The sequence below is a fragment of the Corvus brachyrhynchos genome, unplaced genomic scaffold (genome assembly GCF_000691975.1).
Source record: "Corvus brachyrhynchos isolate BGI_N302 unplaced genomic scaffold, ASM69197v1 scaffold266, whole genome shotgun sequence".
In the NCBI taxonomy this organism is placed as follows: Eukaryota; Metazoa; Chordata; class Aves; order Passeriformes; family Corvidae; genus Corvus; species Corvus brachyrhynchos.
The window spans coordinates 1,069,457-1,083,956 of record NW_008238633.1 but is presented as its reverse complement, the minus strand read 5'-3'; the positions used below and the strand labels follow the sequence as shown (position 1 = coordinate 1,083,956).

Here is a 14,500-nt window from a genome sequence, read left to right as displayed (position 1 = left end):
CCTCTGGGCACCCCATCCCCTGGGCACCCCATCCCCTGGGCACCCCATCCCCTGGGCACCCCATCCCCTGGCCCCATGAGGGCTCCCTGGCCCTCCGCACCAGTGGGCACAAAGGCCTGGGAGCAAGCAGGGAGGATGGGGTGATGGTGGTGATCTGAAGTGGGAAGAAAAAAAAGGTGGTTTTGGGATGATGTGGGTGAAAGGACTTGGTGGTCAGCAGGCACCCCATCCCCTGGGCACCCCATCCCCTGGCCCCATGAGGGCTCCCTGGCCCTCCGCACCAGTGGGCACAAAGGCCTGGGAGCAAGCAGGGAGGATGGGGTGATGGTGGTGATCTGAAGTGGGAAGAAAAAAAAGGTGGTTTTGGGATGATGTGGGTGAAAGGACTTGGTGGGCAGCCCCTCCTCCCCTTCCAGCCAGGCTGGCTGCCACTGCCAGGCTGTGCTGTTAAATAGCTGGTGCTTGTCGCTCCATGAGTATTCCTTTGTTATTTCAGAATTACTGAGACACTTAACTGGCTGTCCATTAGCTGCCTTAGAGAAAAATAAGATTTGATTAATCATCATTTCAGCAAATTATAGCCTGTTCTACAGGCTAATGAAATTAAGCAGCAGAGAGCTGGCTCCCTGCAGGGAGCTGTGCCCTGCCCTGGCTGTGCAGCCCCTGCCTGGCCTCACCTGGAGGGCTTGGGGGGCACAGAAATCGGGGTCACCCACACGAGTCAGGGATGGGGCACCTGGACTACCAAAGTGATGAGGTGAGGACCACGGAGTGCTGCTGGAGTGCAGTGGAGGTGCTGCTGGGGCTGGCAGAGGTGCAAGTTGTGGATTCCTTACAGCGAGACCCTGGCACAGGGTGCCCAGAGCAGCTGTGGCTGCCCCTGGATCCCTGGCAGTGCCCAAGGCCAGGCTGGACATTGGGGCTTGGAGCAGCCTGGGATGGTGGAAGGTGTCCCTGCCATGGCAGGGGTGGGACTTAATGAGCTTTAAGGTCTCTTCCAACTCAAACCATTCTATGATTCCTAACCTTTGAGGTCACCTCACTTCCTTTTTGTTCCTTTTTTTTGGTAAACAATTGTCATTATAACCGATCAAGATCAAATTTCTGAGCTGAGATGTTGAATTCATCCTTGAAGGATATATATTTTTCTCTGCAATAGTCCATTACATTATTCCAGGTTTTACCTTACCCACATGCTAATTTCAAACATAACTGGGTTTAGTGAATTATGCAACAGGGAAGACAGACCTCTCACCTTTGCTTTAGAATAAAGGTCAAGCGTTTGAAGGCAGGAAAGCTCAAAGATGCAGAACGCAGTTGTTAGAAATCCCACACAAGGTATTTGTAGGTGTTAAATACCAGGGCAGGAATTTAAAAAGCAGGTTCCTTACATGAAATTGCTTTGCTGCCTTCCAGCCAAGAGTTAAAGTTCCCCCAAAGGTTTTCTGTTTTCTACCATCTTTTTGTCTTGCATCTTTTCTTCTCCAAGATCCCTGACTGTTTCTTTCCCTTTAATCTCTTTTAGGGGCCCTCTCTTGGCTGATGAAAAGCAGCTCTATCTGCTCCCCTCATCTGCCCAGGGCTGTGGGAAAAAGTAACAGAGACCTCCCATCTCCTTGCCAAATGGGGCTCCCTCAGCCTCCTTGACTCCATTTAGCAGTGATAGGGTCATTGACAATGTTGACATTGGGATTACATGGAATTTGCTTTCACAAAAGTTGGGGAATAGCACAACCATTGTCAGTGTGCACTTTACCCTTTCCAAGACCAAACATTCAGGAAACGTCTGTACCAGGCTGGTGCTGGTTGTTACCACCTGGGTTTGGTGCACAGCATTGAGGACCTGCATGTGGGGCTGGACGAGCAGGAGTGACAGCATTTCAGGACCATTCTCCCTCTTTCTCCTCTGCACCTTCTCTGGTGCATTCGTCTTTGGCAGCTTCACAACAGGTTTAACTCTTCCCTGTGCAGAATTTGGGGAGAAGAGGCTTTTCCTTCTTCTCTCAAGTGTAGTGTTCTTGTCAAGCGTGATGACAACTGCAAATTCAAACCAGAACTAGATCAATAACAACAGAAGAATATTAACAGAAGAGTTAAGTGACAAAGTTTAGAGGCTTGATTTGTTAATAGCTTAGCTGATGGCAACACTGGAGAGGAACGGATGGGACTCTTCCAGCCCAACTTCATCACCAAAGATCCCAGACCAGATGCCCAGGGCTTTGCTGGGTCTTGAGGGGCCTCACCAGAGCTGTCTCGGTGAAGAGCCTTGGCTTTGGCCATGGGGATGGTGGTGGCCCTCAGCAAGGAGAGCTGGCCCCTCTGTGTTGGGGCTGCGGTCCCCTCTGCACCAGGCACCCAGGGGAAAGGAGACAAGGGTCTCAGCAGCCCCCCGAATCCCCCCTGGGGTCTGGTAGGGGGAAATGAGCTACTTTAGGGCCCCATTGGGGTGGAGGAGGCAGCCCCAGCGCTGCCCTGGCTGTACCTGGGTCAGGCAGCCCTAGGCTCAGCTTTGAAATGTGAAGCAGCTTCCTTAAGCATTGCAGGGGGTAAAAAGTGAATTAACCATATCATAGGCACATGGTACTTCCCTGCTCAGATTACACTACAAAATCTGGGCAGTTCCTCAGATAGAGCTGGAAAAGGGGATTTGGGAGTGTGAGCAGCACTTGGAGCAGAGCACAGCTGACATGGCTGGGAACAAAAGGTGACAGGAGAACTCGCCACATCTGCATTGCTGCTCATACACAGGTCAGCAGAAATCTTTCCTAACTGGACATTTGTTGCAAATTTGCTGGGAGAAGCGTAAAATAACTTTGAGTGCTGGCTTTGCTTCGTGCCTTGTGTTCTGCTAGTTGCAAAGATTTTATCTGGCTGGGTTTCACTTTGATTTTTGTACTTTGTTTTCCAGATTTACTTTTTAACTGTTCTTTGGGCTCTAAAGCTGTTGTTAAATATCTCCAATTTGATGCAGTGTAAAGACTTAAGTAGAGAGGGGCGGGTTTGCTTTGTTAGTTAAGGCTGCTAAAGCTGGGTCTTTGCTGCTCGTGGACAAAGCTTTTTGCTTTTTTTGCAAAATGCTCCATAAGCAACACGTGTTTGTGCTATTAGTCAGATCTTCACGGGCTTTTTTTCTGTTTCCTCCTCAAAGTGAGCTTCTTACAAAAACAATTATTTTTAATGCCACTTCTGGCCTTTTGACTGGGAATTCAAAGTTTTACCTCACAGGCTGGACCGAAAGTTAGGTTTGTTTTCGTTAATGTAAGTCAAGGAGTAGCAATGATTCACTGTGACAGGCTGAATGTGAGCCATATGAACCGAGCTGCACAGGCATAAAGGAGGATTGTGCTGCAAAATATCTCCCAGTAATTTAGATTTTGACACACTTACCCCTTCTCAAGTTGCATTTCCCCGTCTCCTCACACTCCTGCCCTTCCCCCACCATCCAGGATCTGATGTGATGGAAAAATATAGGCATTGTCTCTGGGATTAGGAATGGCTGGGCTAGAAGTGCTTTGCTTCTGCGGGTTTTATTATAGCAGTGTGAGAGCTTCCCAAAGAGATGGTAGCAATTATATTCACTTAGGAACAGGGTCTGAAAGGACGACTTTCTGGGCTGGAATAGCGGAGTTCTGAGCTGACTGCCGCTACCCCTGGCAGCGTGCGAGTGCCGTGTGCTGGTTTGTGTCCCAGGGATGGTCCGGGCTGGGTTCCTGCTCCAAGGAGCGGGAGTTGCATGGATGTGCTGGAGCCCAGCTCCCACAGCCTGCGGGTGACAGCGCCAGGGGCTGCCTGGCCCCGGCAGATCCCGGGCACGGGGCCACTGTGTCCCACTCTTGGGGCACGATTCCACAGTGCCATTTTCTTCCAATTAAGCACTATTGGTATCTTTTGTGCGTGTTTTGGGATTTTTGCTGTAGATCTCTTTTTTCCCTCCTCTTTATTCTGTGGTTTTCTCGTATGAATGGCAAGTGAAGGCTGTTTTAGTGTTGACTCAGATGATACAAACACATAGCAGGGCTTTATGTCCAGCGTTTTTATTGATTCAATGTCTCAGCTTTGGGCTGTAGAAAGGAATAGCAAATGGCAGTTCATTTCTGGCTGGGGTTCCTTTCCAGTAAGTGAAAGGCAGAGCGTGGAGCTGTGTGTGAGTGTAGAAAGTGTAACATCTATAAAATAAGACATGCTTTAATGGCTCTTAAACTTGAAGATTGAATTCTGTTCTCTTAGGAAGTGTATGCTGCAGATACAACAGACACACACGGGGGGAAAGGAGAACAGAATGTGGTGTTGCCATGAGTTTGTTACAACCCAGTGGCCCACTCCAAGCCTCCCTCTCCCTGAAGTTATTACAAAGGATCCTGCTGGAGGTGGGGATAAAGCCAGACGTTAAGGTTTCATTGTGACCCACCTTTGCTGTTTAATGTCAAATGTGAAGTTTTTAAAGCAAACCAAAAATAATACATCGGATACTATTTTTAAGGCAAAACCCCAGCAAAATGTCTGTCATCAGGTTCCAAACAGTTCCTTGCTTAACTTTAACAATGAGCTATCCATTATATGGTCTTAATTTATGGAATGTTAAACAGTTTCTGGCATTACTGTGCCCCTGCAGGAAGAACAGATGGTACTTTTGAATGAGTTTTGCTATGGGATAAAATGTTCCAGGTCTTCAACAGATCATATCTATCTGTAAGAAAGGAATAGCATTTGTGTAAAGTAAACAAGATAAAGTCAAACAACTCAAAATCTTCTACTGAAGGAAAAACAATACCTCTAGGCTGAGGTGGCAGTACAGATTGGAAGGTAATGTGGAAAGGTACTGCTTAATATTATTTTAAAGGTGAACATTTGATGAAACATCCCAAGGAGGAAATCACATTTATCAGGCCTCAGGAGGCAGTGGTCAGTATGTGAGGTGGTCAGCATGTACTGACAGTGGCCTGTGTACAGCAAGAGTGCATTACATCTATAATTGGGTAGATGGCCAATGGCTTCATCGTGCCTCCACACATTGAAGACCTGTCTTGATTGATTTATAGAGCTTTGGCTCTCTGAGAAGAGCATGGAAACAATGAAAACCCAGATCCTGACAGTCCTTACCGTGCCCGTGTATAATGTGGCCACCCCCACGTTACTGAGAGGAACATCTCCATCAGGATGCACATCTTGCACCCTTCATAGAAGTTTGTCTTGTAAGTGAAGCAGAGGCTTGGCAGAATTGTGAGAAGTTGCACCACTTTCCTTCTCCATTTTTATGGATGATCAGGAACTGCTAGATTGATAGAATCCATCCAATCCATTTTTTTCAGGATTCTGATGGGATTCTTCCAGTTGACCTCCAAGGGAATGATTGCTTTCTCCTCCCTGGCCTCTACTGTGGTCCACATTTGGTGAAGGAAGCACCAGTTTGTTTGTGCTTCTTACAATTCTATAAATTTTGTTTATATTGCCCATAGAGTTCTTTGCATAGTGGAAAATCACAGGCTCTTCATCTTTATCTACCCCAAAGTAAGGTAATTAATCATGTAAAGTCTCTGTGTGGTGCATTGTTGTGGACTTCCCATCCCTGGAAGTGTCAGAGGCCAGGCTGGATGAGGCTTGGAGCAGCCTGGGATAGAGGAAGGTGTCCCTGCCCATGGGAGGGGGAGGCTCTGGATGATTTTTAAGGTCCTTTCCAGCCCAAACCAGTCTGGAATTCTCTGGTAAAGCACACAGCGAAGGGACAATCCATCAATCCCAAACAGTTTATAAGGGATATTAATGGCCCTCTGAAGTCTTACCCACCCCTCCACTGATTGTAGAGAATCTCATCAGCGAGGTGACGTCTAGAAAACTGATGTTAAACTGCACCTGTGATCTTCTGAGAATTTAAACTCACAGACCTCTTTGTTCTGTTCCTGCTCTTTGTCGTTTGGATCCCCAAGACCGTGGTGTCAGCCACTCGCTTTTAGAACGGAGCCTGCAAATTCCATGTACTTTATATTACTGAAATCCAGGGAAAACCTTGCCTGTCCCAGCCTGCAGCTCAGTCAGCTGGGAGTGCACGTCTGGCTGGGCTGCCAGCGTGTTTCAGTCAGGGCGGGGTGAGGCAGGGCCGTGCCCCAGGAAGGCTCTCTGCAGGTGCCCCTTGCTGCTCAGCCGGGCTCGGGGCAGTGCTCCTGGGAGCGCTGCCAGGGGAGGGAGGGGAGACTGGAAATACCTCCCATTGCACTGCCTTTGCTTTCCTCGGTGGGGTTTTTCTTTTACTTGTATTGTTTTAAATACCAAATGTTCTATGCTCTTGGGAGACTTTATTTCATCTCTCATGTTAGTAACTTTCCATCTTAATTTTCCTTCTCAGTCATGGGCTGGACTGTGCGTAGCTAATGTGGAAGGAGGGACTACAATCTCATTCTTCTTCTGTTGTACTAATTATTTATTTTCCCTTGTATTAATTACCTTTACGCTTACAGGATTTCCTCAGCTGGAAAATAAAGTAGTTTCCTTCCCTTCCAGAAGATCATTGACCAAAACATAAATACGTATTTTAATGTGCCAACACCAAACAAGTTGTCCATACCAGTCAAGAGACCACTTTAGGTGGTGTATTGTTTGCTGTGACAAAAATCAGATTGAATTTACTGTTTGGTCAGTGTGTTCAACAAAACCAAGATGATGTTAAAGGAAAAGAAGTATTCTTGTTTAAATTATGTGCATGTCTATAAGGTAACATATAAAATTACTCAGTCAACATTTTCTGTTAATGCAGTATCATCTGGATTGCTGGGATTTCTGTTTTGAATGTTCCACCTGTAGTTGCAAGTGGTCATGGGTTTAGTTGTATTTGGTGATGATCAGTAACTTAAAACATTCAAGAGTATGGGTTGCACATTTACCCAGCAGATCACAGTAACTTTCTGTGGTATTAGAAAATGTAATGTATAATTTGCAAAATAAACAAGAGTTGCTTTTCTAATCTCGTTCTGGTTTGTAGAGTGAATATGGTACAGAACCACAAATTGTTATGAACACAAGAACTGCACGCGTGCATCTGAGGGCAGAAGCTGTCTCAGTGCATTTGGACACTCAGCAAACTATCACTGGGTATGCCAGCTTGGGGTTCTGCACAGAAACAGAAAAAACAGTGCTCTTGTCTCCAGGAAATCATTCTGCAAATTAAGGTTACCCCTTGGACAATTTGGATCTGGTCTATACCAAAGGAAGGAAGTCAAGATCCAGGATTCCAGATCTACTGCAGGCAGAAGTGTTGTGCACCTTCCTTAGACAGCAAAAGGATGCCAGGGATTGCAAGAAATGTGTGTATTTACATGTTTCTTTATCTGTTTGTGTTGAAAATCTTCAGCAAGAATTAATACTAGATATTTTGCTTGTAGCAACCACCCACTTCATTTTATAATGGCCTCTAAATCGCTTCAAAACTACTTCAGCTTGGTTCTAGATAATTTACTGCCTGTAAGAGAACAGGTCTTACCACTGAAGAAGTGAACCAGACATGTGCTGTGATACCTCCTCTGGAACACATCTCTGGATTCCAGTCTGCAGTGAGTGGGGTTGCATTCCTGGCCTTTGCATCTCCTGAAGGATAAATAGGGCTCCCACTGCTCTCCATCTGATCCCCTCTGGCACATCCCCAGGCTGCAGGAGCTCAGCATCTCCCTGAGCCAGCAGGGCAGCATCAGGGGCAGGTACAGCAGGTGGAGAAGGTCGCAGGCAGTGTGTTTGTGTGTGCTGGGGGCGTGGGACCCTGCCCTGTGCCATCACCCTGAGGACTCGTGGCCCCCAGTGAGGCACAGCACAGTTCAGACTCCAAACCGGGGAGTCAGGCAGCAACTCTGCACTCCTGGGCAATTCTTTACAGCCTTTGGGTGTCTGTGAAGGATAAACCCGAGGTGGAGGGTGGGAGGTGGTGCAAGTGGGGCTTGTGTTAGCTCCACCTGGCACTGTCGTTGTCTCTGCACAATGGGCTCTGAGCTGGAATAGCAGAGCAGGCTCCTTTCCTTTTCAGTTTGGTATCCAGCAAACCAAATTAATTCCAGTATCTTTTATGGAAAGTTTGTGCAGGAACACTTTGGATTGATGGATTACATCTGTGGCTGCTGACTGATTAGCAGCATGATAGATGCAGCTTCATTTACAGGGATTTACTTTCATTCATGAGGAAAAATTGAAGGTTTCTTTCCAGCACATTTTTTGCATTAAAACTGTTCAAAGTGCTCAACAAATGGTAGGCTTTGATTTCCATTTGTTTAATGCCTGTGGTAATTAACATTTCTATGAGAACATTTTAACCAAGTGTTCTAGTTTTTCCTCCATTAAAATAATAATTTTTTGCTTTAGCTAAAGAATTTAATTAGTATATATAATACCCCTGATACAGGCTTTCTTTTGTCATCATATGAGAGGAAACTGTTCCCAAGGAATGATCACTGCTGCTTTTTCTGGATTTTATTAATTTATAATTGGTAATATGCCTTGTGGTACATCCAGTCCATACTCCAGATATGCTCTTGTCTGCACTCCATGGAGGGAGAGAAGGTACATGCATGAGTGCTGAAAGAAATCTGAGTTCCTTTTCTTCAGACCAAGGATACAGGGGCAGATGCTCAACCAGATTAATTAACTGGGCATTTTTCAGTGCAGAGTTGCAAGGCTGGATCCTTAACCCAGCCTGTTTTTTTGGAGCTGGTTTTTAAATCCTGTCTCCTTCATGGCTTGTAGAAAACCCTAGGGCTGGGTATGAGGAAGAGAGGCTGAGCAGCAGCAGAGCAAAGGAGATGACTGTTCGTGATCCTGGTTCCTTTTCCTGTTGGGAGATGCATCCCACACCATGGACGTGTCCATGGATCTGCTGTTCAGGTTCAGGCACAGACTGGCTCTGGCAGGAGAGGTTCTGTGCAGCCTGCCCTGCAGTGAAGCTCAAAGATTTTTGTTCAGGCTTACCTCAGGTAGGTCTTAGAGGCAGAAGGAGTGGTCAGGACAGTTGTTTCTTCTTGCACTGCTCCTTCTTGTTCCTTCCTCTCACTCTGCCCGGATTAGAGCACAGCAAACTCTCAGGGTCACAGTCAAGAGCAGGACTGGGATTATGCCAGCAGTAATAATGTGCTCAGGACTGCATGGTGGGCTGAAAATTTTGTAAATGACAAATTCTGGGAACACTTACTGTAACCGAGAAAATGCAATCCCAGTGACTCAAGACAAATATTCCCTTGAAGTGAGAGATGGAGGTGAAAATGAGAGCAGTGATGCCTCAGAAACCTGAAAGAAGTGATAGCCCAAGTGATGGATAACTTCGAGCCAGCATTTTAGCTACAGGAAGTTAAGAGTCTTCCTTCTCGAGTTTCCCCCCAGCATTTCCCCTGAGGAATAGCACAGAGAATGCTGTCTGTCTGTGAAACCAAGACAGGGGTGTCCTGTTGTTTATGTTGGGGCAGAGCACAGGCAGGAGTGGGTGTGCAGAGTTCACCTGCTGTCACACAGCCTCGCTAGGTGCCTGTGCAGCTGGGGCAGCACAGGATGTATTTTCTCAGCTGTGGAGCAGAGCTTGGCTAAAGGAATTGGTTTGTTGCTACAATTGGTTGCTGAGAGCACATTTATTCTCTTGAGGGACAGATCTGGATGCTGTTGAGTCACGGAGCAAAAGAGTTTGATCTTGGGTCCTTGTGGGACTGCTACATTGTGAGAAACCACTGTGCCTTTTGAGTGGCATGTGTCAAGATTCACAATCTCCTTCTGGAGAAATCCTGACTGTAGGCAGCAGCTGTGTGTGGTGTGGGTCAGAAGAGATACATGGACAGAGCTGTCGTGGAGAAACTGGGAACCAAGTTAGCAGGATACTATAAAATGTTCACTACTGTACGTGTTCCTCTCTTCACACCAACGGCGAGACTTTCACCAGGAATCATGATAGTGACACAAAGTCAGGACGCAATTACTGAAAAATTATTTGCTACAAACTTACTGTATTGACATTTTGTTTTGACACTGGTTTGGAATTAGTTGACAGGCTGAAGCAAACCCCTGTGAGTTACTCTGGAGTCTCAAATCCAGTTCTTCAGTCCTGAGGCTGAAGCTCAGGCGATGGAGGAAGGAAGCACTGCTCCTCTGGCTGGGAGCAGTGCTGCCTCTCAGGTACGCTGTCAAAAGCTGCCTGGCAGCTCCCTTCAGCCTTCCCTGTATGAAAACTGTTGTTAATTATTTCCAAATTGCCACATGGCAGCGCACAGGGCAGGAAAGGCCACTTGCTAAGCTGTCAGTGAAATAGTAGGCTTTCTTTTGCCTAATTTATATTTTAGATGGGGGTGGGGAAATTCTTAGTTTGAACTGCTCCGAAAGAGCTGCTTGAAATAGGTAGGGAGTGCCCAGATGTTCCAACCAACAGCACCTTTCCCAACAGAAGGTCTGTGTTGCTGTCACTGCTCAGGGCAGCCGGGCTCAAAGTGCATAATAGAAGACTGGATTAAGAAAAAGAAACAAACCCAAAACTTAAATCTGCTGCTTACAGAGAGTTCTAAGTAGCACCAGAGTTCTTTCATGGAGGAAAGAAGAAATGGGGAGAGGGGATCACAGAGGAAGTGGGAATGCCATCTCAGGTTTTGCATGCCACTGTCCCTGAGGCTGCAGCAGCCCTGCAAATGGGAGCTCTGTGAAACAGTGGGAAGGGGCAGGGGGCTGGAGCATCCTGGAGGAAGATTAGAGAACGGAAGCAGAGAGAGAGAGAGAAATCTAATCCTTGAAAGGATATATTTGAGGGGCACAGTTATGAGATTGTGCAGGGTGCGCTGTGCTTGAGTTACTTTTGGTGGGAAATGGTGAATCTCTAAATAATGGGGAACTCATGGAAACTAGGGATTTGTTCCTCCTGAAAGGGAAGAGAGGAGCGCAGCTCTTGAAAAAAATGAGAAAAAATTCTTTCTTTCACTGATCAGAGCAGCCTCCAGTACTGACAGTGGTGGGAAGGGGCAGGGGGCTGGAGCATCCTGGAGGAAGATTAGAGAACGGAAGCAGAGAGAGAGAGAGAAATCTAATCCTTGAAAGGATATATTTGAGGGGCACAGTTATGAGATTGTGCAGGGGTGCGCTGTGCTTGAGTTACTTTTGGTGGGAAATGGTGAATCTCTAAATAATGGGGAACTCATGGAAACTAGGGATTTGTTCCTCCTGAAAGGGAAGAGAGGAGCGCAGCTCTTGAAAAAAATGAGAAAAAATTCTTTCTTTCACTGATCAGAGCAGCCTCCAGTACTGACAGTGCTCACCTGAGCCCAGAGCCCATGGCTGGTGCTGGCTCCTGGGCAGGGCTCCTGGGAGCTGTGCTGCCCCATCTTGAGGCTGTCTCCACATGTGTCCGGCTGCTCAAGGTGCTGTGGAGCTCAGGGACCTGCCTGCTGCCAAAAGAGCTCTCTCTGTGCAAATTAGTTCATAACTTATGAGCTTTGACAAGTTTTTGTTGGCTGTGCCTTGGGAAACATTTTTGAGTGGCTGTTGCTGAGTTTGCTTTAATCTTTCCCCAGATTTCTTTGGCTGGTGTGGAAATAGCTGGATTATTTAATTGTGTTTTTGAGGAGTATATATAGTCACCTGAAACTTGGTGATGTAAAAAGAAGAGGAAAAAAAAGTGCATCAATAGCAAACACGTTTATTTTCACTGCAGTGTAAGAGTTTGGCTCCTTCTGCAGCAGAGCTGTGACCCCGGCCCAGCTGCCAGGAGCCTCCTGTGCATTGTCCGGAGAGGAACCCGGCCCTGGTCAGTTTGTCAGGGACCCCTTGGCAGAGTACTGGGCCCAGCCCTGCTGCTCTGGTCCCTGCACAGCGCCGTGCTGAGCTCTCTGTGTCCCATGTGAGCCCTTCTTCTCCAGCTCCTCGCCAGCTGCTGTGCTCCCACTGAGTCACTTTGGATCTGCTGCACCGGCGACTCCCAATGACACAGAATTTCACTCCTCTGGAATCCAAGTACCTGCCCTGTTGTTTTGGGCTGGGCTGGGGTGAAGGGGAGCACTGGCACACCAGACCTAAGACATGATTCTCCCCTCCCCAGCTCTGTCATTCCCTTGGAAAAAGGCTGCCTTCACTCTCCAGGACTTCAAAAACGCCTTCAAACGCTGCACATTCTGAAAAATAAGTCCCAGAGCTGCCTGGTCACTTCTGTTAATGCTTGGCTACTTGAGCTGAAATACCTCGGGTGATGCTTTTCCATTACTGCAGCGTGTCAGGTTCCTGTTTGGATTTGAGCGTGGGGAATGTCCTGGAAAGCTTCTGGAGCATCTCTGCCCGGGGGCGCTTCTGCTGGGAAGGGAGTTCTTATCGGAGTGGCTCTTGGGAGACTGCATGAGTTTTGATCCCATCCTGCTCACTTCTTGTTTGTCCCGCTCTCGAGTTCGCTGCTGAATTAAGTAAAAATCCTCCAGACTCCCAAATGTCCATTTTTAAAAGCTTTTCCATTAAAAGGGGGTTAATGATAACTGATTTCTTATTGAAAATAAAGCTGAGGAAAACTGCCTGCAAAAGATATGACCCCTGAACACGGGCTTGTTTAGCCAAGAACCAGAGTGTTGACAACTCCGGAGCGCTTTACTTTCGATAACAAAAAGCAGCTCGTGTGATTGGGATTTAGCTTGGGGTTTATCCTACCCCTCTGCTCCTTCTGCCCAACGCAGGTGCCCCGAATGGGAAGGGTTCAGCTCCGAGTCCATCAATGAGCAGGCAGAGATGATGGGCCCTGGGCACTGAATGGTGCATAGGAGCAGCGAAGGAAACGCTTCTCCCTTTCCATTCATCCTCCCGGTGAACAGCAGTGCAGTTCCCTCTGCGAGGAGAGCAGCAAGCCCTGCCAGCAGCAAGCCCTTCCAGTGCCTGGTGAGATCACAAATTTCCGGATTGAGAGGGTGTGAAAGGAAGATCTAATCCACGGGCTGGCACAGCCTAGTCAGGAGTTACTGGGCTTAAGGGGTTTTTTCCTGGTTTTCATACAGGATTCAAATACTCTCACAAATTTCCATTTTCTCTTGCATTTAAAAGGGATTGTTTTTAAATTGTTATTTCCTTCCGTCCCCTCCCTTCTTCCTCCCGCAGTCTAAACTGTGACCGCAGGCAGTGAGGAGCTGCTGGCAGCGGCAGCAGCCCAGAGCTCTGGCTGGGAGAGGTGTGAAAATGCACGGACTGGGGAGATGCATTCCCCCTGCTCTTCGGGATGCGTGTGCTCATGTGCTTCTGCCTACTGCCCTGCTCTCTGCGGGGCTTTCGCCACTGTGAGAAGAGATTCAACATCACCGAAAGATTCACCAGCACAGAGCAGGGCTGTGTTCGGTCCCAGGTCGTGTACAGCTCGAACCTGGAGGGCCAGTTTCAGCTGGCTGGCACTGGGAAACCAGGAGAATCGTTCATGGCAGCTCTGTGGGCTGATGAACTTGCTCTGTGCACGGGTGGCGAGTGCCAGCCCTGCACTGGCTTCCCCCCAGCTTGTTTCTTTGTGTGTCTGAAACTTGGGTGTGGATTCATGGGCAAGCTCAGGGGCTGCCCCCAGTTACACCAGGCTGGCATCTGGCCCTGCTCACTCTTCCAAAGTAGAAGATACAGATCAAGCCAGCGTTTCTGTTATTGTCATCCTCAAAAATGGCAGTTCAGTGAGGGACTGAGAGGTGGGACAGAGAAAAGAACTGTTCCATCTAAACCTCTTCACAGGGATCTGCACCTGGTGAAATCACAGGTACATCTTCAAAGGTGGAAGTCAGTGGGTTCTCCTGCAGTGCACTGGATTTATTCTCTTTTCTGCTCTTCATTTATCAATGGCTGCCTCTTTTTGTTCAGTGAGCATTTGACAGAATGCCGTTGCTCCCGTGGCATCTCCCCCACATGTGCACACCTTCTGCATGTCTCTGGGGCAACCCTCACACAGAGAGGTTGTGTTGTGTGAAACCTTTGAAGGAGAGTGCCTCCTGTCACCTCTGCCTACCTAGAATAAGCTTTCTGGTTCAGCACTGAAATGAAACCATCTGGAAAAAGAATCTCCCAATAAAATGCTCCTCTTAATTTCAAGAAGTTGCACATTTAAAATGTCTAGATCTTCTGTGGGAACACACTGGTTTCATCAACATTTTCGAGTAATACGACTGAACAATTTTAATCAAGTCAACATTCTTCCTTTTGGTTTTATGTTATGGCTTTGATTGAAGTAAATCACTTGGAGTATATTGTTTTGCAAAAATGTCAGAATTTATAACTTTTTGGCCCCAAACTGAATTGAAATAAGCATCTTGAAATCTTGTTTTATTCCTCTGCCAGGAGACAGGACTATGATGTTTTTCAGCCAGGACTAGTTATAATTTTGATGGCTGCTGCTGTTAGCCTTGGATGTCCCATCACACAGATACTGGGTTCATCTGCTTTCCTTTTCCATGAAAATGTGTGCCTGCAGCTCATTCTTACTGGGACTCTTTTTAAAGCTGGTTTTCCATAAGGTGTCTTTACTTTGCCTTTCCTAGGAATACTTTTTGAAGAAGGGATCGGG

The 14,500-nt window shown here is 47.2% G+C and overlaps 1 protein-coding gene across 3 annotated transcripts in view; it reads left to right on the top strand.

Moving 5' to 3' along the window:
* FBLN2 (fibulin 2) overlaps positions 1-14,500 on the top strand; it is a 98,711-nt gene that overhangs the window by 13,764 nt on the left and 70,447 nt on the right. Inside the window, exon 1 of one of the 3 annotated variants that reach the window (XM_008636020.2) lies at positions 2,638-2,748. The exons of the other annotated variants lie outside the window; for them this stretch is intronic. The gene's annotated coding sequence lies outside the window, so the exon portion shown is untranslated. Of the gene's footprint in view, positions 1-2,637; positions 2,749-14,500 lie in introns of those variants that run through there. 3 annotated transcript variants of the gene reach the window in all.